The 26,056-nt window shown below is 45.6% G+C and overlaps 1 protein-coding gene across 2 annotated transcripts in view; it reads left to right on the plus strand.

Annotated features, from left to right (window-relative positions):
• Positions 1-26,056, plus strand: part of GJB7 (gap junction protein beta 7) — a 53,315-nt gene that overhangs the window by 6,758 nt on the left and 20,501 nt on the right. The window contains exon 1 of one of the 2 annotated variants that reach the window (XM_039528179.1): positions 23,351-23,463. The exons of the other annotated variant lie outside the window; for it this stretch is intronic. The gene's annotated coding sequence lies outside the window, so the exon portion shown is untranslated. Of the gene's footprint in view, positions 1-23,350; positions 23,464-26,056 lie in introns of those variants that run through there. 2 annotated transcript variants of the gene reach the window in all.

Genomic DNA, 26,056 nt, shown 5'->3' on the forward strand with positions numbered 1-26,056 from the left:
CACGGGCTGTGCGTGCCCCACCGAAGCGGGGACTGTTGCAGGCCCGGCCAATCCCCGCAGCACAGGTGGCCCGGCGGCTCCCACCCTTGGCTCCCCGCAGCGCGGCCGCCCGCCCCGCTCTCACCTCGGCGCCGCCCCAGAGACAGGCCCGGCCCGGCCCGGCCCAGCCGCGCAAAGGAGCCTCCCGCCGCCCCTGGCCTCGGGCAGCGCGGCCCGGCCGGCGCCGCTGAGGTCCCGCGCCCCCCGGCTCTGGGGGGCCCAGCCCGGCCGGACCCACGAGAGCAGGGCCCCGCCCGGGCGGATCGCGCGGCCCGTACCCTGCCCCGCCGCAGTCACGTCACGTGTCTCCCAGCCGCCTCCATGACAGGAGCCCGCCCCGGGCGCGATCGGCCGGCGCTGCGTGCCAGAGGCGCTGCCGGGACACGCCCGCGCAGGCTGCTCCCTGCGCCTTTGCTGGGCAAGGATGTCAGGCCTGCCCCGGTCTTCTTCTTTGGTCCCCGTCCTCCCTTGTCAGACTCCAGCGTCTCACGGGGCAGCTGGCCTGGCGCACACGTGCTGCTGTGTCAGCTCTGTGCAGGGAGCGAGCAGCTTGTCCTGACCCTGGGGCGCTAGTTGTTAGGGGTCGGGGCGCTCCCTGCTGGGGCATGAGCTCAGGTCCTGGTCAGCGAAGACTTTCCCTCTGCCAACCCCTCTGGAGGAAGCGTAGGGGCGGTTCTGTGCAGCAAGACTGGGGTTAAATGGGTAGCTCCAGGGGTAGCCAGGTGAGCTGGGTCTGTCACAAGCTTTTCTTTTGTTTTGCCCTGCACGAAATGGTGACCCCTGAGGTAGCAGTGGCTACAGTTACCTTAGCCAGTGACCTTAGTGCAGTTGGTAGCAGAGAAGTCTCACCCTCTAATAGTCCTGAGCTTGACCCTCAGAGAAAATACAGTGGCTGTTTTGTAGGGTGACCACTCACATGTTCCTAGAATCTTGCACATTCCAGCACTTCTGGGAATGGCAGGTCCCTGCCAACATGACTTCAGATGTATGGTGTGTGGGAGATCATGCCACACAGGGGACATCATTTTCAAAAGTGCACTGCCTTGCCCCCACTGGTCTGGCCTTGCATGCAGCGTGTGTCTGCGGTCATGTGGGTGAGGAGCGGAGCAGCGCACTATTCAAAATGGCATCTTCTATCTCAGAGGTTCTCAAATTTCATTGCATCACCACCCCCTTCTGACAATAAAAATTACTACAGCACCCAGGAGGGAGAGCCGAAGCCTGAGCCTGCCCAAGCCCTGCTCTTCCAGCTGTGGGGGCCCAGCCCCGTCCGCCCTGGCAGAGGCACTGTAATCTGAGCCCTGTCACCCAGAGCTGAAGGCCCCAGGCTTCGGCTTCAGCCCTGGGCGGTGGGGCTCGGGCTTTAGCTTCGGCTCTGGGTTCCAGCAAGTCTGAAGCCAGCCCTGGTGACCCCATTAAAACAGGGCCACAACTCACTTTGGGATCCTGACCCACAGTTTGAGAACCCTGGTCTGACCTATCTGATACCAGACAAAGAAACATCTGGTTTTGTCCCAGTATCGGATGGGGGACAAACTATCCAAAAACAGGACTGTCCAGTACAGTGGCGCTGGAACACTTTTTATAGTGGGGGTGCAAGAAGCCAGCTAACAAAACTGTAACCATGTGTGTTCAAAAGAAATGTGAAGAAGTGTAATTCTCACTCACACCACATGGGAGCAGCACAGCTCCGGGATTCTCAAGAATCACAAAATAATTAGGACAGGAGTACTTGTGGCACCTTAGAGACTAACAAATTTATTTGAGCAAAAGCTTTTGTGGGCTACAGCCCACTTCATCAGATGCATAGAATGGAACATACAGTAGGAAGATATATATATACACAGAGAACATGAAACAATGGGTGTTACCATACACATTCTAATGAGAGTGATCAGTTAAGGTGAGCTATTACCAGCAGGAGAGAAAAAAAACTTTTTGTAGTGGTAATTAAAATGGTCCATTTGCAGCAGTTGACAAGAAGTTGTGAGGAACAGTGGAGAAAGGGGAAAATAAACATGGGGAAATAGTTTTACTTTGTGTAATGACCCATCCACTCCCAGTCTTTATTTAAGCCTAATTTAATGGTCTCCATTTTACAAATTAATTCCAATTCAGCAGTCTCTCATTGGAGTCTGAACAAGAGGCTGCTAGGCAGCTCTCCAACACCACATTCTACAAGCCATTACCCTCTGATCCCACCAAGGGTTACCAAAAGAAACTACACCATCTGCTCAAGAAACTTCCTGAAAAAGCACAAGAGCAAATCCGCACAGACACACCCCTAGAACCCGGAGCAGGGATTTTATCTCTGCTACCCAAGATCCATAAACCTGGAAATCCTGGATGCTCCATCATCTCAGGCATTGGCTCCCTGACAGCAGGATTGTCTGACTATGTAGACTCCCTCCTCAGGCCCTATACTACCAGCACTCCTAGCTATCTTCGAGACACCACTGACTTCACTGATGGATTGTAGTTTCGTCAGGATCTTCCTAAAAACACCGGCCTAACCACTATGGATGCAGAAGCCCTCTCCACCAACATTCCACACAAAGATGGACTACAAGCCATCAGGAACAGTATCCCTGATAATGTCATGGCAAACCTGGTAGCAGAACTTTGTGACTTTGTCCTCACCCACAACTATTTCACATTTGGGGACAACATATACCTTCAAATCAGCGGCACTGCTATGGGTACCCGCATGGCCCCACAGTATGCCAAGATTTTTACGGGTGACTTAGAACAACGCTTCCTCAGATCTCGTCCCCTAATGCCCCTGCTCTACTTGCGCTACACTGATGACATCATCATCAGGACCCATGGAAAAGAAGCCCTGGAGGAATTCCACCATGATTTCAACAATTTCCACCCCACCATCAACCTCAGCCTGGACCAGTCCACATAAGAGAGCCACTTCCTGGACACTACAGTGCTAATAAGCGATGGTCACATAAACACCACCCTATATCAGAAACCTACTGACCTCTATACTTACCTACATGCCTTCAGCTTCCATCCAGACCACACCACACGATCCATTGTCTACACCCAAGCTCTACGATACAATCACATTTGCTCCAACCCCTCAGACATAGACAAACACCTACAAGATCTCTATCAAGCATTCTTACAACTACAATACCCACCTAGGGAAGTGAAGAAACAGCTTGACAGAGCCAGAAGAGTAGCCAGAAGTCACCTATTACAGGACAGACCCAACAAAGAAAGTAACAGAATGCCACTAGCTGTCACCTTCAGCCCCCAGCTAAAACCTCTCCAGTGCATCATCAAGGATCTACAGCCTATCCTGAAGGATGATCCATCACTCTCACAGATCTTGGGAGACAGGCCAGTCCTTGTTTACAGACAGCCCCCCAATCTGAAGCAAATTCTCATCAGCAACCACAGACCACACAACAAAAACAGTTACCCAGGAACCTATCCTTGCAACAAACCCCGTTGCCAACTCTGTCCACATATCTATTCAGGGGACACCATCATAGGACCTAAACACATCAGCCACACTATCAGAGGCTCGTTCACCTGCACATCTATCAATGTGATATATGCCATCATGTGCCAGCAATGTCCTTCTGCCATGTACATTGGCCAAACTGGACAGTCTCTACGTAAAAGAATAAATCGACACAAATCAGACGTCAAGAATTATAACATTCAAAAACCAGTTGGAGAACACTTAAATCTCCCTGGTCACTTGATTACAGACCTAAAAGTCGCAATATTACAACAAAAAAAACTTCAAAAACAGACTCCAATGAGAGACTGCTGAATTGGAATTAATTTGCAAAATGGAGACCATTAAATTAGGCTTAAATAAAAACTGTGTAATGACCCATCCACTCCCAAAGTAAAACTATTTCCGCATGTTTATTTCCCCCCTACCCCACTGTTCCTCACAACTTCTTGTCACCCACGAAAGCTTATGCTCCAATACATCTGTTAGTCTATAAGGTGCCACAGGACTCTTTGTTGCTTTATACAACCTGCTTCCTAGTTTTCATAAGCCACTTTAAGACACTTTAGGTCACCTTTTACATGTTATTTTTAATGTAGCCCCCAAGACTTGAAGGGGTATGAAACATTCCCATTAGGGAAGATTAAGAGCCTACATTGACATTTTGTGGTTTTTAAATAGAAAAGTATTTTATAGATATCCAGTCTTTTGTCAATCAATCCTTCTGTTGGCTGAAATTTCTGATGAGAATCGAAGCCCTAAGGGGAACAGACAAACCTGACATCCCAGATGGTTGAGGTTTAGATTCAATGAATACTGCTAATCATAGACACTCATGGATTCTAGCCAAATCAAACACTAAGACAGTATAAAGCCTAGCTACAGTGATATGCATCTTGAGAACCTGTGCTTGGCATTCCACTTTCAAAATTAGATGAAAATATTTGAGAGGAGTAGGCATCTCTGAAAAATCTTTTTTCCTTGGAGATAGAAAACTGTGAGAGAAGTGAAATATATATTAATTCATGAAACATAATAAAGCACTGTTACAAAGACAACCCTCACAAGACCCTTCCCTGTCTCTCCTGCACCCCAAAAGGAAATGTAAAACATTTGAGACTTCTGCAGGAATAAGGAAGTCTCCCTGGTGCACTCTCTTTCTCACACCCACCTGTCTTTTTCCCGCAATACTTTGATTTTGACTTTCTCTTTCTTTTTTATTCTGTTGTTCTTTCTTTTTTTGAACACTGTTTTCCATTTGCAGTAACCAGGCCTCAAGGCATGAGGAAACTGTTTACAAGTGAATGACACGAGAGTTTTGACACAATGGACTACTTGTTTATTCAAACATAGAAAACCAAATGAAAAACATTCCAGATTTTTCCAGTGGGTGTGTAAGTATACTTGAGGCTACATGGATTAGTGGCAGTTATCTGTGAATTCTAAAAAGAATGTAAAGAAAAAACACAAAGGTGCCCAAGTCTGCAGATTCCTGGGGTCTGAACATCCCTGCAAATGTCAACAGTGGTTGCACACACATACACATCTGCAAGCACAGTTAGACCCAACAAATTCAGTTTTATTAAATTTGGATTAAACAGCCATATTTCTGGCATTTGGATCTGAATTCTGGTTCTTGGGCCCATGTCTAAAACCAATGGATGTGTTTAAATCACAGTCACATTATTCTTTGGTTTTCTCTGTCCTATTTGTAAAGGGGCAAATGATTAATAACGTTGTGTAAAATCCCTAGCTTTATTTTTTTCATATCCTTTACTTTCGTATAATAACAATGCTCAAACTGTCTGCTGTCTTCTAAATGGCAGTATGTGTGATAGCATTGGTCAGCTTGTCCACTGTGAAACCTAAGTCTACATTTTGTCCATACAAATTGAGTTATCCATTGATATTTGCAAATATCACAGAGTGAGGAAAATAAAGGGAAAGAGCTCAGTGGTACATCTGTGGTTTGTGTCAATATTTAACTCACAATACACCATCTGCTAAGCTGGTAGCTTGTGTCAGTAGCATGTGTTGGGCAGCTGGTTTTGTGTTTAATCCACAGAGCAGTAAAGAAAGAATCAGTACTGAATGAAGGTTACTACTGTTATTGCTCTTAATTTTTGTCTCTTTATATAATTAATGAAGAAAGCTACTGTAAAATACTTGCATGAACAGCTGTATTAGTGAGAGGTTTCAGAGTGGTAGCCGTGTTAGTCTGTATCAGCAAAAACAATGGAGAGTCCTTGTGGCACCTTAGAGACTAACAAATTTATGTGGACATAAGCTTTCATGGGCTAAAACCCACGTCATCATATGCATGGAGTGAAAAATACAGTAGCCAGGTATAAATATACAGCACATGAAAAGATGGGAGTTGCCTTTCCAAGTGGGGGGGTCAGTGCTAATGAGGCCAATTCAATTAGGGTGGATGTGGCCCATTCCCAACAGTTGACAAGAAGGTGTGAATATCAACAGAGGGAAAATTATTTTTTGTAGTAACCCAGCCACTCCCAGTCTTTATTCAGGCCACATCCACCCTAATTGAATTGGCCTTCTTAGCTCTACAAAAAGTAATTTTCCTTCTGTTGATATTCACTCCTTCTTGTCAACTGTTGGGAATGGGCCACATCCACCCTAATTGGTGGTACCCTTAACTCACCCAACACTATTGTTAATCTATCCAGCTATACTCTTAGCCCGGCAAAAGAGTCTGTCCTATCTTGGGGCCTCTCCTTCTGCCCCACCACCCCCACGAACATGATACAGTTCTGCGGTGACCTGGAAACCTACTTTCACCATCTCCGATTTAAGGAATATTTCCATCACACCACTGAACAACACACTAACCCACAGAACCTTCCTACCAATGCTACAAGAAGAAGGATTCTGCATGGACTCCTCCTCGTGGTCAAAACAACAGACTGGACTTTATGTAGAGTGCTTCTGCGGACGTGCACGGGCTGAAATTGTGGAAAAGCAGCATCACTTGCCCCATAACCTCAGCCATACAGAACGCAATGCCATTCACAGCCTCAGAAACAACTCTGACATTATAATAAAAAAGGCTGACAAAGGAGGTGCTGTAGTCATCATGAATAGGTCAGAGTATGAATGAGAGGCTGCTAGGCAACTCTCTGACACCACATTCTACAGGCCATTACCCTCTGATCACACTGAGAGATACCAAAAGAAACTGCACCATCTGCTCCGGAAACTCCCTGAAGAAGCACAGGAACAAATCTACACAGACACCCTAGAGCCCTGCTACCTATCTATCTGCTACCCAAGATCCATAAACCTGGGAATCCTGGATGCCCAATCATCTCAGGCATTGGCAGCCTGACAGCAGGATTGTCTGGCTGTGTGGACTCTCTCCTCAGGCCCTACACTACCAGCACTCCCAGCTATCTTTGAGACACCACTGACTTCCTGAGGAAACTACAATCCATTGGTGATATTCCAGAAAACACCATCCTAGCCACTATGGATGTGGAAGCTCTCTACAGCAACATTCTACACAAAGATGAACTACAAGCCGTCAGGAACAGTATCCCCAATAATGTCACAGCAAATCTGGTAGTAGAACTTTGTGACTTTGTTCTCACACACAACTATTTCAGATTTGAGGATGATTTATACCTTCAAGTCAGCAGCACTGCTATTGGTACCTGCATGGCCCCACAGTATGCCAACATTTTTATGGCTGACTTAGAACAACGCTTCCTTAGCTCTCATCCCCTAACACCCATAATCTACTGGCAATACACTGATGACATCTTCATCATCTAGAGCCATGGGAAGGAGGCCTTGAGGAATTCCACCAGGATTTCAATATTTTCCACTCACCATCAACCTCAGCCTGGACCAGTCCACACAAGAGATCCGCTTCTTGGACACTACAGTGCTAATAAGCGATGGTCACATAAACACCACTCAATCCCGGAAACCTACTGACGGCTATACTTACCTACATGCCTCCAGCTTCCATCCAGACCACATTACACGATCCATTGTCTACAGCCAAACCCTAAAATACAACCGCATTTGCTCCAATCCCTCAGACAGAGACAAACGCCTACAGGATCTCTATCAAGCATTCTTAAAACTACAATACCCACCTAGGGAAGTGAAGAAACAGATTGACAGAGCCAGAAGGGTACCCAGAAGTCACCTACTACAGGACAAGCCCAACAAAGAAAGTAACAGAACGCCAATAACCATCACCTACAGCCCCCAACTGAAACCTCTCCAGCGCATCATCAAGGATCTACAACCTATCCTGAAGGATGATCCCTCACTCTCACAGACCTTGGCAGACAGGCCAGTCCTCGCTTACAGACAGCCCCCCCAACCTGAAGCAAATACTCACCATCAACTGCACACCACACAACAGAAACACTAACCCAGGACCCAATCCCTGCAACAAACCCTGTTGCCAACTCTGTCTGCATATCTATTAAAGGGACACCATCATAGGACCTAAACCACATCAGCCACTCCATCAGGGGCTCGTTCACCTGCACATCTACCAACGTGATATATGCCATCATGTGCCAGCAATGCCCCTCTGCCATGTACATTAGCCAAACCGGACAGTCTCTATGCAAAAGAATAAATGGACACAAATGAGACATCAATAATTGTAACATTCAAAAAGCAGTAGGAGAACACGTCAATCTCCCTGGACACGCAATAACAGACTTAAAAGTGGCAATTCTTCATCGAAAAAATTTCAAAAACAGACTTCAATGAGAAACTGCAGAACTGGAATTAATTTGCAAACTTGACACCATCAAATTAGGCCTGAATAAAGACTGGGAGTGGCTGGGTCACTACAAAAAATAGTTTTCCCTCTGTTGATACTCACACCTTCTTGTCAATTGTTGGGAATGGGCCACATCCACCATGATTGAATTGGCCTCGTTAGCACTACAAAAAGTAATTTTCCCTCTGTTGATATTCACCCCTTCTTGTCAACTGTTGGAAATGGGCCACATCCACCCTAATTGAATTGGCCTCGTTAGCACTGACCCCCCACTTGGTAAGGCAACTCCCATCTTTTCATGTGCTGTATATTTATACCTGGCTACTGTATTTTTCACTCCATGCATCTGATGAAATGGGTTATAGCCCACGAAAGTTTATGCCCAAATAAATTTGTTAGTCTCTAAGGTGCCAAAAGGACTCCTAATTGTATTAGTGAGGTTACTGTCTTTTCTTGGGGTGAGAGAGAAGAGAGAGCTTTTTAAGGTACTCCAATGTATGTTCTGTATATCTTTCCCACAGTCCTGAGACTTTGTGTGTGGTGATATGTACAATGTTTAGAGTTCACACCCCAGATCCTCAAAGGTATTTAGGCATCTAACGTCTACTGAAATCAATGGGAATTAGGTATCTAAATACTTCTAAGGGTTTGGGCCTGAGTGTCAAGACTCCTGGATTTTATTGCTGGCTTTGCCATTGACTTGCTGTCAGGGGCGGCTCTAGGAATTGCGCCGTCCCAAGCAGGGCGGCACGCCGCGGGGGGCGCTCTGGCGGTCGCCGGTCCCGCGGATCCGGTGGACCTCCTTCAGATGTGCCTGCGGAGGGTCCGCTGGTCCCGCGGCTCCGGTGGACCTCCCGCAGGCACGCCCGCGGATGCTCCACCGAAGTCGCGGGACCAGCGGACCCTCCGCAGGCATGCCTGCGGGAGGTCCACCGGAGCTGCCTGCCGCCCTCCCGCAGCACGCCGCCCCAAGCATGCGCTTGGCGCACTGGGGTCTGGAGCCGGCCCTGCTTGCTGTGTGATCTTGGGAAAGTCATCTAGTTTTCCTCCCTATGAATACAACAATATTTATCTTCTTAATGGGCTGTTGGGCATTAATTAATGAATGTTCACAAAGTGGTCTGAGATCTTTTTGTGGAAGATGCTATGTAAATACTAGAATTGTAACGTATCTATGGCTATCTAGCTAAGTGTTTATAAGGTTGCCAATCCCCTTGGTATCTGAATACCATCCATGAGAAGGAAACACAAAAACACCTCTCTCTTTCACCCTTGCTGGCAGGAACAGACCTAGAGCTAACACTGAGGGGTTTGCTTGCTTGTTTGTTTTTTCTTTTAAATAGAGACACTTGGGAATTCACTGCACACCAGGGCCACTCAGAACTTCGTAACAGATCCCAATGTTCTAAAAGCTCAGACCCCATCACTTGAGGCACAAGAGAATCACTATTAGCACTACAATACATTTGAGCAGTTCTGATATTCCATCCAGCTGGTATCAACACAGAACACAATAGCCAGTTTATGACAGCAACAGTACACAATAGCCAGTTTTACTGTGCCTCAGCACCTTTGCTCACTCACCTCACAGGCCCTGATTACGTCAAAGACCATACAAGATGAAAGGTTGGGGTGGTCTTTGAACTATAGATGCTACAACTCAAAGTTCCAGTAAACAAATGACCATAATATTAAAATGCATGAATGGGCTCTTAGTTATATATCTGTCATAGACACAGAACACAGTTGCTTGCAATAGAGAGGGTGGCTGTGTGATAGACATCTTGATTCATGAGCCTGATCTTGACACAGGCTTCAATCTTTCTTCTCATATGAAGGGATGTTACAATGTTTTGCTTTGATTTTTATAATGGTGTTTTTACACTGTGTACTTATTTTACACTGTTTGAATTAGTGTTTACTGTTTGGTGATTTCCCCCCCCCCCCCAAAACAGCCTTGAGCTGTGTGGAGCAGCTGAGGAAGGGGACGGCATTTTGTAAATGAAATGATTATAATGTCCTCACCCTTTTCACAGTTAAGGGGGAAAAAGGTAATTATTTCACTAAGGCATATACAACAAAATGTTGCCTTATTAAAAAAATATAAATGCAGAAAACAAAGTGTCTAGCTAGACCGAGGTACCACTATGAATTTGTACACATTACTTAGTTCATGCATTCTTTACCCTGATTTTTCAGCCATTACCGTACATCTGTGTAACTCCCACTGAAATCACTGAGAGTTGTGTGTGCTGAAGGAATCCAGGCTCCAGGCTATACTTGTATGGATCCGGTCACTGATGAGCCAAAGCAGTTTTAAGAAAATAATGATGTTATAAACAAACGTTCCTGTCAGATGTGAACTCCTCCATTTTACACAATGCTGTATATATTTCTGACGTTGATGTTTGTTATTAGCCAGTGTCATCTGTGGGAAATGGGTGGACTACACCGTACAACCTTGCTTGTCAACAAAGATTAAACTAATTGTTTTTCAAATACCAAAGAAGCTTATTAATCATTTGAAGTGAATTTAACTTGGAAGACAAACAATGTTTTGTTCAGTTCCACTTTCATTCATGAATGGCACCTGTTTGATTTGTGACGTTCAACAATGGAATTGAAAACAGGATGCTACGAAAACAAAAAAAAATCCCTGTAGAGTGGAAAATCAGGTTTCTATTGAAAAGAGAGGAGAGAAAGATTTGCAGTGCTGACCTCTCGTTATTGTTCCCCACACCACAAGTAAAACCAGTCCTGTATCCAGGTGTCTCAGGAACATCCCCTTACTACAGTATCCATAATAGAAGCTAGTGATGGAGACCCTCTGTTCTGTGGAGTTTGCAGAGATTACAAAGTCCACAGGACTAGATAGAGACACTGGAGCCTACACACTCTTGGGCCCTGTGCAGTTTATAAACTCTGTAGGCTTGGTAGACGGGGTAGGCATCTCTAAGGGTATGTCTACACTACAAGAGTAGTTCGATTTAACTTAGGTCGAATTTGTGGATTCGACCTTATGAATTCGAATTTGTGTATCCACACTAAGGACACTAATTCGACTTTGTGAGTCCACACTAATGGGGCAAGCGTCGACATTGGAAGCGGTGCATTCTGGGCAGCTATCCCACAGTTCCCGCAGTCCCCGCTTCCCATTGGAATGTTGGGTAGAGCTCCCAATGCCTGCTGGGGGAAAAATGTGTCAAGGGTGGTTTTGGGTAACTGTCGTCATTCAACCGTCACTCCCGCCCTCCCTCCCTGAAAGCGCCGGCGGGAAATCTGTTACCACACTTTTCTGGTCAGTGACAGCGTGGACGCCACAGCACTGCGAGCATGGAGCCTGCTGCGATCATCGCTGCACTTATGGCCGTTGTCAACTCCTCGCACCTTATCGTCCACCTCTTCCACAGTCAGCTGCTGAGAAATCGGGCGAGGAGGCTCTGGCAGCGCGGTGAGGACATGAAGTGTCAGAGTGGCACAGACCTCTCACAAAGCACGGGATCCCGCGCTGCGGAGATCATGGTGGCAATGGGTCACGTTCATGCTATGGGACGGCGATTCTGGGCCCGGGAAACAAGCACGGACTGGTGGGACCGCATAGTGCTGCAGGTCTGGGATGAATCACAGTGGCTGCGAAACTTCAGGATGCGTAAGGGCACTTTCCTTGAACTGTGTGACTTGCTGGCCCCTGCCCTGAAGCACTAGGACACCCGGATGCGAGCAGCCCTGACTGTGCAGAAGCGAGTGGCCATAGCCCTCTGGAAACTTGCAACGCCAAACAGCTACCGGTCAGTAGCGAACCACTTTGGTGTGGGCAAATCTACCGTGGGGGTTGCTGTGATGCAAGTAGCCCTCGCAATCGTTGACCTACTGCTCTCAAAGGTAGTGACCCTGGGAAACGTTCAGATCATCATAGATGGCTTCGCCGCGATGGGATTCCCAAACTGCAGTGGGGCTATAGATGGCACTCACATCCCTATCCTGGGACCGGCCCACCAGGCCAGCCAGTATATTAACCGAAAGGGCTACTTTTCAATGGTGCTGCAAGCACTGGTGGACCATAGGGGACGTTTTACCAACATCTACGTCGGTTGGCCGGGCAAGGTTCATGACGTGCGTGTTTTCAGGAACTCTGGTCTGTTTAGACGCCTGCAGGAAGGTAGTTTCTTCCCGGACCACAAAATAAGTGTTGGGGATGTGGAGATGCCTACAGTGATCCTCGGGGACCCAGCCTACCCGCTAATGCCCTGGCTCATGAAGCCCTATACAGGCGCCCTGGACAGTGACAAGGAGCTCTTCAACTACCGGCTGAGCAAGTGCAAAATGGTGGTGGAGTGTGCTTTCGGACGTCTCAAGGGGAGATGGAAGAGCTTACTCACTCGCTCGGATCTCAGCGAAACCAATATCCCCATTGTTATTGCAGCTTGCTGTGTGCTCCACAATCTCTGTGAGAGCAAGGGGGAGACCTTTATGGCGGGATGGGAGGTTGAGGCAAATCGCCTGGCTGCTGATTACACTCAGCCAGACACCCGTGCGATTAGAAGAGCCCAGCGGGAAGCGCTGTGCATCCGGGAGGCTTTGAAAGCTAGGTTCCTCAGAGAGCAGGGTAACCTATGACTGTCCAGTCTCTTTACAGAGAAGCTGAACCTCCCCCTGTTTCAGTTACTATTGACTTTTTTCAGCGGTTACATACCCCGTTCACCAGGTTTCCCCCCTTCCAACAGACGTTTAAAAATAAAGTTATTGGAACATTTTTAATTAACAAAGTTTTCTTTACTAACGAATTTGCGTTAAAGGGTTCAAACAGGGACACAGACTGTGGTGGGTATGGTGTGCAGTGATGTACAGACCGCTTCTACACTCAAGGACTGACAGGCTCCTGCTCCTACAGCGGTCTCTGGCGGGAGGACGGTTACAGGAGGGTGTGCAGGAAGGGGTGGGTTTGCAGGAAGGGGTGAGGGGTGTGTGGGAAGGGTGAGTAGGTGTAGGGGGATGATGGCTCTGGCTGGGGCTCAGGGCATCGGAGAGGTTCATGGCTAGGGTGGAAGGGCATGGTAAGGGCAGCCTGCCTTGCCATTTGTGGATGCCAGGCGCTCGGACCCTGGGGCAGCATACACCTCCCAGACTGACCTGGGGCAGCAGACACCTCCCAGAGTGACCCGGGTGCCTAGTGACTGCACTCTGTGTGTGACCTGCTGTTGATCCTGCCCCCATGTCTGTACCCTGGTAATGGTGGCCGTCCTATGCAATTAACAAACCCCTATCTCACCTTCACAAAAAATCTTCTGCAAAGAAACATGACGGAAACAGTAATGAACAGCAAACTGTTTTTAATACTCAACTACACAGTTGGGGGATGAAACTGGGATTTTGGATTGGGTGAGCCAGGAAGGGAAGCAATTCTCATACTTTAGGGAATGAGAGCTGTTTGGTACATGAGCGCTCTGCTGGGGTGGAGTGACAGTTTTCACGGCCCCTAGCGCCCCTCCTTCTTGTGATTTTGGGTGAGGGGGGGACAGGACTTTGTGGCGGGGGAGGGCGGTTGCAGATACAGTTCAGGGGGGCTCTCTGCTCCTGCCTGCGGTCCTGCAGAACATCCACAAGGCGCCGGAGCGTGTCCGTTTGCTCCCTCATTAGTCCAAGCAGCGTTTGAGTCGCCTGCTGGTCTTCCTGCCGCCACCTGTCCTCCCGTTTGCTGTGTGAGCGCTGCTGCTGAGAGAGGGTCTCCCTCCACTGGCTCTGCTGGGCCGCCTCGGCTCTGGAGCAGGCCATCAGTTCAGCGAACATCTCATCCCAAGTCTTTTTCTTTCGCTGCCTAATCTGCGCCAGCCTCTGTGAGGGGGATGCCGGGGCAGTTCGGGAAACAGCCGCAGCTGTGTGATGGGAAAAAGGAAGTGATTTCCTTGCAAAGATACATGTTTGCGAACACTGAACACAGTCTAGTCTGTTTCTGTGAACAAGACCATACAGGGCACCTATCTCATGTGCTCTCAGGACAAGTTCGAATTTTCGGCATTCGCTTTCATTGCCTGGGGTCTTGCACTGGAGATCAGACAAGCGGGGCAGGACAGCAGAATCCGTGTAGCAGCCAGGCCTGGTAAGCCGTAAACTTTAGGCTGCTTAACAGTTAATGGATAGCAGTGCCCTCCTGCTGCAGGCAATCTGGAAAGCATAAAGTCTGACCCTGTTCCAGCCCCTCGTGGCTGTCCCCGGGACAGATCCTGTATGCTTTTCCTCTGCAGCCTCCACCACGTGGCTGTTAAACGACGGTCATTGTTATGCAAAGGAAAAGTCAAGCATTCACAATAGTAACATTACAGTAATTCCCCTAATTAGATGCAGCAGTCGCCGAGCGAGATCACCCTGAGGCGGGTCACTAGGAGAGACAGAGAGCGCATGCTGCGTGAATCCCTGCACAGACCAGGGCCCTATGCTGCCATGCTGGTCGAGGCAATGCTCCCACTGTACCTGAGGATGGCCTGGCGCGGAAGAGTGTGCTTCCACGGAGCACCCAATAAGGCACCTCTCCCCAGGAACCTCCTGCGGAGGCTTTTCGAGTACCTCTACGAGAGCTTCGTGGAACTGTCCCAAGAGGATTTCTGTTCTATCCCTATATGTATTGACCTTCTTTTCATATAGTTTTTATTCCTGTTTTTTAAAAAATAAATGTTTACATGTTTATAGCACTTACCGACTGATCCTTCCCCTGATTCAGAGTCCGGGTTAACGGCCGGGGAGGGTTGGTAGGGGATCTCTGTGAGGCTGATGAAGAGATCCTGGCTGTCGGGGAAAGCAGTATTGTAAGCGCTGTCGCCTGCCTCGTCCTCCAGAAACCCTTCCTCATCTTCCCCATCCGCGAACATCGCCGAGAAACTGCCCGTCGACACTATCCCATCCTCAGAGTCCACGGTCACTGGTGGGGCAGTGGTGGCAGACCCACCGAGAATGGCATGCAGTGCCTCGTAGAAGCGGCATGTCTGGGGCTGGGCTCCGGAGCGTCCGTTTGCCGCTTTGATTTTTTGGTAGCCTTGTCTCAGGTCCTTGATTTTCACGCGGCACTGCGTTGCATCCCTGCTGTATCCTCTGAGTGCCATGGCTTTGGAGACCTTCTTGTAGGTCTTTGCATTCCGTTTTTTGGAGTGCAGCTCCGAAAGCACAGACTCATCGCCCCACACAGCGATCAGATCCAAGACTTCCCGGTCAATCCATGCTGGGGCCCTCTTTCTACTCTGAGATTGCATGGACTCCTCTGCTGGAGAGCTCTGCATCGCTGCCAGTGCTGCTGAGCTCGCCCCGATGTCCAACCAGGAATTGAGATTCAAAATGGCCAGACAGGAAAAGGAATTCAAATTTTCCCGGGGCTTTTCCTGTATGGCTGATCAGAACATCTGAGCTCGGACTGCTGTCCAGAGCGTCAACACAGTGGTGCACTGTGGGATAGCTCCTGGAGCGACTAAGGTCGATTTCCGTCCACACATAGGCTAACTCGACATAGCCATGTCAAATTTAGCGCTACTCCCCTCGTCGGGGTGGAGTACTGAATTCGAACTAAAGAGCCCTCTAGGTCGAACTAATTAGCTTCCTGGTGTGGACGGTTGCACGGTTAAATCGAATTAACGCTGCTAAATTCGACATAAACTCCTAGAGTAGACCAGGCCTAAGTAGACAGACATCTGATACAAAATGAGAGAGACCTACAGGAAAGGACTATCATTAAGTAATTAATTAATTTCTTCAAGCAGACAGGGTTGGTGACAACATTTACAAAGAGGAGGTTTAGCATTTGTGCATGAGATGAGATGGAGATGTAAAGATGGGTGTTCTGCACAGCTAAGGCACCAGGACAGCCGTAGCTCTATCCTATGGTGTTACCACACAACAACCGTACAACTGTGACTAATTCAAAATGGTTTTGGTAGTAGATTACATTGATTTTTAAAAGGCAAATTCATGTTTTTTCATTTTTCTTTTCCTCTTGATGCCACTACAGGGCATAGTTTTGGTGACTAAGATACATTTTTCATACAATGTTCTTGACATTTTTGCCTTAACTCTGAATTTCCTGGGTTAGCAATGCTTGTTTTGAGGATAATTACAATATCCCTGTAATATTTTCATCTTTAAATTACTGACAAGTGCTCAATTTTGCCTTCAGTTTAATACAGTTTTTAATCTGGGAATCTTGTATATCTATATATCTATTGTATAAGTACATTCTACTATTAAGAAATCTTAACCAGGGAATAAATTCAGGCTGTCAATTTATTCTCTGTTATTTACCAGCAGAATCAAATCCTATAGAAAATCTGCCTAAAAATCAAAATAAGTATAGGAAGTATAGGAAGATTGAGACTTTAACACATGGTAAGATATGTTAGAATAGGATATGTATGTTTGCTACATTGCTCATGCATTAGAAATCATCTCAACACAAAGCTGAACATAAGAATAGTTAAAATAATCAATTTAATACAGTAACCAAAGTACATTTAAATAGGTAGCTGGAACAACAGGAGCCACTGGCCAAAACACAGGCCACATACAAGGCTAGAATAGGAGTTGAACTATGCAGTCTGAACGGTATTCCCTGGGGTCTAACTGCAAGTGAAGGAGGCTGGATATTGTTTGACAGAGCTGGCTGTGTATGAGAGAGAGAATAGAAACAGCACAGATGCACATAGAGAAAACAGCAAGGAAGCCCCCATGACAACCAGAGAAGTACCTGTAGTGTGGTCCTAAGAGAAAGAGAGAGCGCTTTTGGGCAGAATGCTGGCTGGAAAGACACTTGGAACTGTGAGCAAAGAAAGTCTCTTGCTGTTTGATTCCTACTGTGTTCAGGGAAACAGAATTTTGTGTAAGTTCTTTGTAAATAAACAGGATTGCATCAAAGAAATAACTTACTATCATCATTTTCTCCTTCTAATGGAAACAACCTGCAAGACCCCAAGTTTTGGCTAATTGCTTGGGTCAAAAGAGGTAACAATAATAATAATGATGAAATAGAATAAAGATGAACAAAAGCATTAATCACAGCAGATATGGGGCAGTATAAACTAATTCTGTAAGTCCAGGTGTGGGTGTACTGTATGCTACGTTCTCTGCATCTTATTATGGAAAGGCAGGGGTCCTGGCTGGGGCAGATGGGAGGGAGGTAGGGCGATGATGTAAGGCACAAAGTGGGGTGTGTACAGGGGGCCAGGAAAGCACAAAGATGGTCAGGGAAAGACAGAATCTTTTCTCAACATTAAAAGCTGTAAGGGTCAAATATTCAAAAGCATCTAAATGACTCAGGAGCCTAAGTCTCATTGAAAGTCACTGGGACTTATGTTCCTACATTATTTAGGGGCTTCTCTGAAAAATTTATCCTAAATGCTCAACGTGTCCTAGGTATAAAACATGACATGGTTAAAGTTTTCCATGTGGATAACAGGTTCCCCTTCTCCCCTCCACTGTTCAGTTATACCACCCAGCTAGAACTCACACCTGCTCCTCTGGCCTTGTTAAGGTCTGCAAGAGGGGATCTCGGCTTTGATGGATCTTGCAGTGCTCTCTTCCTGGGAGTTGTATAGTCCAATCCATTTTAAAGTTTTGGAGTACGTGGTGGGAGTGGGAAGGGGTGGAGAACACAGCCAAATTCACAAACAAAAAGCTTTGTTTAAAAAGTGTTCAGACTGAATGTGTGTTTCAGTGAAGGCCAGTCCTTGTTATACCAATCTTTGCACAGATCTTTGCAAATTTCAGGAGACAGTTAATGGTGGGTGGACAGTGTAAATCAGGTGGGATTACAGTATCTGGAAAAAGGGAACAGACTGGATCCCTTAGTTATTTCTTTCTAGAATTTATATACATAAGTTCTAATTCTTTGTAAATAAGGTTTAATATCATTTTGGGGTGCTAGCTGGCCTTCACTGAAACACTTTGTGAGTCGGAAGACTAAATGTCCTCCATAGACCATCAGTGATCAGCAGTCAGCTTGAGAACCATTTCCCTCTGCCATACCATGTCAAATTTGTCTTTCACTGTTGAGGCTCTACCTGTGATAATGGAAGAAAAGAAGCAAAGAACTGCTGCCCTTCATTAGAGTTAATATTTGTGGATGGATAAGAGAGAAAAATTACGTGTGTAGCATTAAATAGTTGTTTCTAGTCTCAAGTCATCATACATCTTCCTGACAGCACTAGACACACTGTAGTACTCATTTGAATAATATGCCAGAACAAGGGATCAGGTTACACCTGTTTAGAGGATACTACCTAGGAAACAACTAGACTCCATTTTCACAGCTTAAAGCAATTACTCCCTTTCTGGGAAATGAGTCATTAATTGTTAATGGTACTAGAAAACTGCTGGTTCAATTTTAATCATCACCTGTTGCTGTTCAGGTAAGTAAGATTTTCTTGTTCTGATAAAATGTGTTTTTATTCAATAAGAAACAGGTTAGGGGGGAGATTTTGTGTGTGTGTGTGTGTGTGTGTGTGTGTGTGTGTGTGTGTGTGTGTGTGTGTGTGTGTGTCAACAATCAGGATAATAGTTTTAAGAAAGTGCCCTTCCAGAAAGTGTCAAATGCATATGCAATTCTAATTAAGTATAAGCCTTGTAAAATGGCAGTAAGTTTTCCCATGCACTGTTGATATAATTTTTAAACAATTAATTGTTACAAACTGGAATGTAGCCATCTATGACCCACAGTCCATATGTTTTAATTTCATTTTTTTCAGTAAGTTCCAAAGTTGAAATCCATTGCCTTGCGATTGTAATACTTCTGTCCTCTGACAACCCTTACAGGAATGACCCAAGCAGTGTAACAACACTTGTTAATACCTGGGATCATTGCTGTGGATACCGTAGAAGTAGCTTTTCTCTGTAAGAGGAGAGCATGAGGTAGAATGGTTATAGATTTTTTGCTGTGCTTATGAGAACTGCAATATTTATTGTGCAGATATGGAGCAGACACAACTACTTTGGTATTTTATGTAATCCTGGATATTTCAAGTATCATTTTTACTTGATTACCTAATTTACTAAGATACACAGAAAAGGTGATGGCTGATAGTTACTGTTCCTCCCAGAATCAGTCCTGTGTGATGTGGAAAATAATTAAAAACACCACATTCTGGCAGAACATCATACCTGATAGCTGCTGGCTTGTTAAATGGTGCTTTTAATTTCTCAAATGCAAATATAAAATGTTAGTGAGATGAAGCAATGCAACTACTAGCTATTAAAAAAAAAGAGCTAATCAGAGTTAAGCTTCTGACAAACACTGAGGAGGGAGTTTGTGGATGATATTCTCCCCTAAATGCAAACTATTTTGATCTTTCCACACATTCTCTGGGGGTGGGTGGGGAAGGAGGGCAGGTGTATTGATTTAAAGAAGAAATTGTCAGCTGATGTTAAAAATCTGCCTTATTTAGATCTAAATCAGGCTTTTGAGTAACATCTGTCTAGATTCTTGTACAGTACTCATCACTATCATGTCTGAGTGCCTCAATATTTAGCAGCACATGGCTGGGCTGTTGAGGAGTGGAGTTAGATGATTAGTTTGATTTTCCTGATGAAAGTTTTCAAAAATTTGAGAAACACTATCAATGAATTAACCTTCACATGCCCCCAAAGAGGTAGAGAAAAAATATTTATCTCACTTTGGAGATGAGGAACTAAGGCATAGAGGGATTAAGTGACTAGCACCCGGTCACCCAGAGAGTCTGTAGCAGAGCAGAGAATTATACCCAAGTGGTTTATTATCATTATTAATTATTTTATTAAAGTAGCACCTCAGTGCCCCAACCGAGAACAGGATCCCATTGTGGCAGAGACTGTACACACACAAACTAACAGAAAGTTCCTGCTCTGACGAGCTCACACTCTAAATAGACAAGACAGACAAGAGTGGAAAAGGGAAGTATTACCCCTATTTTACAGGCAAAGAACTGAGGCCCTGAGAGATTACGTGATTTCCCTAAGGTTACACAGGAAGTCAATAACAGAGCAAGGAATAAAACCAAAAATCTACTGAGTACCAGTCCAGGGCCACAACCAAATGACCAGCCTTCCTCCATTTACTTCTGTCCCCCACCATTCCTGTACATATTTAGCAAGTACATATCCAGGCTAGTGTTTTTACACATTATACATACATACTTTAATCACATGCATCCGACGAAGTGGGTTTTCACACGAAAGCTCATGTTCTAATACGTCTGTTAGTCTGTAAGGTGCCACAGGACTCTTTGTTGCTTTTTACAGCTCCAGACTAACACGGCTACCCCTCTGATACTTTAACCACTATTATACTGGCCCGGGAAGGATGGAAATTCTGCTTAAAATATTACTTATTATGGCACCCAAAAGAGTGCTAGGTGCCTCCTCCTGAGAGAGAAACGGACACGAGCTGGGCTCTGATGAGCTTACAAGCTAATGCTGGACCTGATGTAATGAGAGGTTAACATTAATAAGCCAGAACGATAACTCATCATGCTACAGCGGCTCAGGAACTAGACAAGAGACCTGGGTTCTTCTATTCCTACCTCTCCCATTGACCCCGCAAGCATGGCCTTTGGTAAATGATGTTGCCTCTGTTTTCCCTCCTACCTTTTAGACTGTAAACTCTTCAGAGCAGGGACTCTGTCTCTTACTCTGTGTTTGTGACATGTCTACACCAGTGGGGTCAATTGGCACCACTAGACATTGTCATATTATAAACAATAATGAACTAGGGCTAGTACACAGTTCAGTGGAGGTGGGTTTGTTTGCTAATGGAATATAAGAAGTACATATCTTTGCTGGCTAGTTTCTTGTAGGCTCCAAAAAATGACAAGTATTGAAATTTACATTTGTATTTCAGTTTGACTCATTTTAGGATGGACAAGGGGGTATCTGACCAATGAAAGACCCTAGACAAAAATAATTTCCCACTGTTAAATTATTACACTTGGCATTTCCATAGCACCTTTCACCCAAGCATCTGAACTCTATTCTCAGAGTTGATATTATCACCCCCGTTTTACAGATAAAGAAACTAAGGCACTGAGGGTTGTGGCTTGATTTTCAAAAGTGATGAGCACCTGCAGCTCCCATTGACCACAATGGGATTTGTGGGTACTTAGCACCTCTGAAAGTCAATCCAGAAGTGACTTGATCAGGGTGACTCTGAATAGAATCAGGTCTGGCATCTTGTCACTAGACTTCACTGTTCCCACAATGAAGTTGATGTCTCAACACATTTTCCACATTCTGTTTTCCTGTGCCCTCCTCAGTGACTCTCAGCACCCACCCCATTCCCTTAGTGTCTTTCCCAATGGTTTCCATCACCTTCCCTCCTCTGTCATAAAGCCACCCATAAAGAAAGACTATGTCTTGTAGTGAACAGAATTGATATTTTAAATCAATAATGGTTACACAGAAAAAAATGTCACCATTGCACAGCTTGCTAGGCCAGTTCCAAGCCTGTATACACAACTCGTGGGCCTCACCCTCACTTCCCAGGCTTACAACCTGCCCTCTCTGCTCCACCTCTGCATTCCACTGCTTTTATTGTACAGCAACACAATACTCCCCACTCCTTCCCTGCGTGCTCCCCCGGTGACTCCCAGTGTCCTTCCCTCACCAGTACCTCCTGAAAGTATCCCCTCTTCTCCGCCCCACAAACTCCTGATGGATTAGCTCCATTTGCCATTGGCCATTTCCCACTCACATTTTCTTAATTTCCCATTCTCCTCTGTACAAAGGTACTTTTTCTACTGCTAACATAGTTAGCAAAGATGGTCAAAATCTGGGGGAAATTATTAATCAAATAATACGCTATTCAATTATTCAATGCATATTATTCAAGCTGCTGTAGACCTGACTGAATGATACAATTGTTCAATGAATAATTCATTCAACTGTAGCATTATTCAAATACATTTTTCAATAAATGATATTCCAGCAGCTTAGCAATTAGTGGCACAGCTTTCTATACAATCATATTCTTCAGTCTGTCTGTTCTAGAGTATTTTGAACAAGAAACTCTTTCCCTTTCAGCCACCTCTCCTCTGCTGATTTGAACTCTCTCTAATGACTCCCTTTTCATTTCTGATAGAGACGATCTCTTTCCTTCATCCCTTCCACTCTGGAGGCTCCATCTTTGGCCCTCTTCTTGTTCTCTTTTCCTGACACCCTTTGTGACCTCTCATGGCTAGCTTCAGTGTTGGACATCACGCTGATACAGATGATACCAGTCTTACATGTCCCTCAACTTACTCTCTCGTCTCTCTGCTTCCTCATTCAACCGTCTTTCTTCCTTCTGCTCATTCAATGCTGCACCAATCATTCTACACTTGGATGCTCTAAAGAGCGAAATCTTCCTTCCGGGTATAAAGCAACTTAGACTTTCCCTTTGGTTAACGCAGAATATAATTTTGCTAAGACTTGAAGTCACCTCTAACTTGCTCTGCTCATTTATCTCCCCTCTTCTGGAACATTGCCAAAACTCCCCCTTATTGTGATCTCCCTCTTGTCACAATCACAACCCAACTTGACTATTTCAATTCCTCCTTTATGGTCTTTCTGAATCCTTAGGTTGTTCTGGCTTTGACTCCTCACACAATGGCTTCATCTTCTCTAGTCTCAGGCCCATCTGTTAACCATGCTTGGCCTCCCCCTCCCCTCTCCCTATAGCTGCATGTCATTCTCACATGTGCTGCTCCATCAGGAAGTCTACTGTCTCCCTCTCATCTACTGAATCCCTCTCTTTCACTGTCTTTCTGCTTTATTCTTTAACTGATGACTAACCCTTTCTGCAATGTCTAAGCCTTTGAAGAATGAATGGCATTGTACAGTATCAACCTGAGCATCAGTTAAAAGCTACACTGCCATATAGCAACAATCACACATAAAATAAACATTTTTTCCTTTTAAGGACTCATTTCCGTCTCCTTTGGCAGAAGTGTTGTCTGTGACCCTGAGGAATGCCACAAAACAAGCTCTGTTACTCTATAGACCTGCTTGGCTGAAGTTTGTCCCATGGACATTCAACCAGTGTCACAGGGAAGACTACAGATGTAAAAACACTGGCATTTTGTTGCCTAGAGCTTGTTGATTGAGAATTGAGAATCCAGAAAGTATAGCTGTGTGCGCCACAATCACTTTATAAAAGTCTCATTTCAGCCAAAGGAGCACTTAATCAAGTAACTATGTAAGTAAGTCTTCAATAACCAAAATCCTTTTCTGTATCTATTCTATATCAGCGCTACATGATTTAAACTCTTCCTCCTCTTTGCTCTTGCAATAGATTGGGGCCTATACATTGCCTAAGGGCTGTCTGAGAATTCCCTCTAAGCCCTTATTCCCACCTCTCCCTGGACAGGTCTTTCCTTTGTGCTTTCTTCAGACTGTCCTCAGTGTAGGATTGGTGGGGCCAGGTGTAAGGAACATTTTTTCTAGTCCCAGTTCGTATGTAGGCACTCCCCGATGTGGAAACACTGGCAGAGATTTTCGAAAGCAAGTGCCTAAAGATAGATTCCTAAATCCATAAGTGGTCTGATTTTCAAAAGTGCCGATTCCCCAGCCACTCCCACCGCCAACAAAGAGCTGCAGCATGGATTTTCATAGGACAAGAAATGTAGGTTTTCTTTACTCCGTTCCAATACACCTCCTAAAATTTGGAAGGATTCCTTAAGTAAAAATGTTACTTGGTAGGAATGATGACTTGATCTATAAGCTGTTTTCACAGCAGTTAATGCAGAACCTGGTTTTCTGAAACTGAGAGTAATTTACCTAATGTTAGAAAAGGAAACATTGGCACATCCCTAATCTTCTTGGCACATCCCTAATCTTCTTGTCTGTATTTTATTAAGTGGGCCCATATTTGTTTTTTGTTAGCTTGCTTCCCTTGTCAAACAAGATTACATGAATGTGAAGTAGGAAACTTTTAGTTTGGGTCCTCAGCCCCCATGTGGGAGAGATAAAGTGAAGCACTTTGGTGCACTCTGCTATTCACACTCCCATAGTCCAAACGGAGGGGAAGTGTAGATATGCCCTAAGATTTTGCAGTTTATGCTGAGCACACACTTCTGTTAGTGTTGTCAGAGCCAGGATGAATCTAAGTAACTAAGACTCTGGACTGGAATTGAGCAAACAATCCGACTGAAGATGCAGGGGACAGAGAAGACTCCAGCTCACTCTCCCATAGTTGTATTGACTGTACAGCTAACGAGTAAAAAGTAGGGAGAAAAATTAAAGGGACAGGGGACTGGAAAACGCCGCAAGTTCCTCTCTCACTGTTTCCCTGGCATCATTTCCTGTGAGGACACGATTGCTCCTCCTCTTGCAGAACAAGGGATTTTGGGCTCCAAAAGCAGCAGATCCTCCAAGATCCATGTAGAACAGGGAGGCCTGGCCTTGCCAGATAGAGTCTGTGTGTCTGCCCTCGCTGTCTGTCCTGTAGCCCCCTTCTGGCTTTGATGGGAATTGCACTGCCAGGGGATCCCCATCCAGCTGGTGATGCTGGACATGCACAAAAGAAGACCTCTACAGCAAGGATGGTGGGGAAACACATAGGAAACATAGGCAGGTTTCTGTAATAAAGGTTAGGGCATGTGTTAAACTATGAAATGAAGTATACCCAGTACAGAAGTGGAGGATTTAAAATGCAACATTGATCTACAGGTAAAAGAACATCCCAGCAAATGTCTATAATTTTGGAAAAATAATTCAGTCTAATATTATGGGATAGTTGGCTCCTATGCAGAAGTCTGAATGTTAAATGGAATTTGCTTAGACAGAATGTAGCAAGTATTTGCATAAACTGGAGCATGCAAACACACAGTGCACAGGCATACTGCTAAAAATTTACATGCTTCTTATGGCTTCCTCTGGAATCAGCAGGAAGATAACGTGTATGGAGACTGGTATAAAGAAAGTGTTACACCATTTAGTGAGAGAAAAAATCATGTTTATCAAAGAAAAATGAAAACAAATATCCAGTAACGTCTAGCTGAGATAATGTCCAGAAGGTTAATGTCAGAGAACAAATCTGGTGCTGCTCCTTTGATTGTGTAATTGATAATAAAGATAACCATTGTTGGCACTTATATAGAGCAGGTCAAATCAAATCTCACAGAAAAGACGGTTACTCACCGTTGTAACTGTTGTTCTTTGAGATGTGTTGCTCATATCCATTCCAGTTAGGTGTGCGCACGCCGCGTGCACGTTCGTCGGAAGATTTTTACCCTAGCAACACTCGGTGGGTCAGCTGGGCGCCCCCTGGAGTGGCGCCGCTATGGCGCCGGATATATATCCCTGCCAACCCATCCGCCCCTCAGTTCCTTCTTGCCGGCTACTCTGACAGTGGGGAAGGAGGGCGGGTCTGGAATGGATATGAGCAACACATCTCGAAGAACAACAGTTACAATGGTGAGTAACCGTCTTTTCTTCTTTGAGTGATTGCTCATATGCATTCCAGTTAGGTGATTCCCAAGCCTTACGTAGGCGGTGGGGTCGGAGTGAGATGTTGCAGAATGCAAAACTGCTGAGCCAAAGGCTGCATTATCTCTGGACACTTGGACCAATGAGGCAAAGGTGTGGACGGAGGACCAGGTAGTTGCATGACATATCCCCTGGAAGGGTATGTGAGCCAGGAAGGCAGCAGAGAAGCCTGAGCCCTGATGGAATGTGCAGTAAGGTGGCTCGATGGAACATGGGCCAAATCACAGGAGGTGCGGATGCACGATGTCATCCAAGATGAAATCCTCTAGGAGGAGACAGGTAGGCCCTTCGTCCGGTATGCC

Source organism: Mauremys reevesii, linkage group 3, assembly GCF_016161935.1.
Source record: "Mauremys reevesii isolate NIE-2019 linkage group 3, ASM1616193v1, whole genome shotgun sequence".
NCBI lineage: Eukaryota > Metazoa > Chordata > Testudines > Geoemydidae > Mauremys > Mauremys reevesii.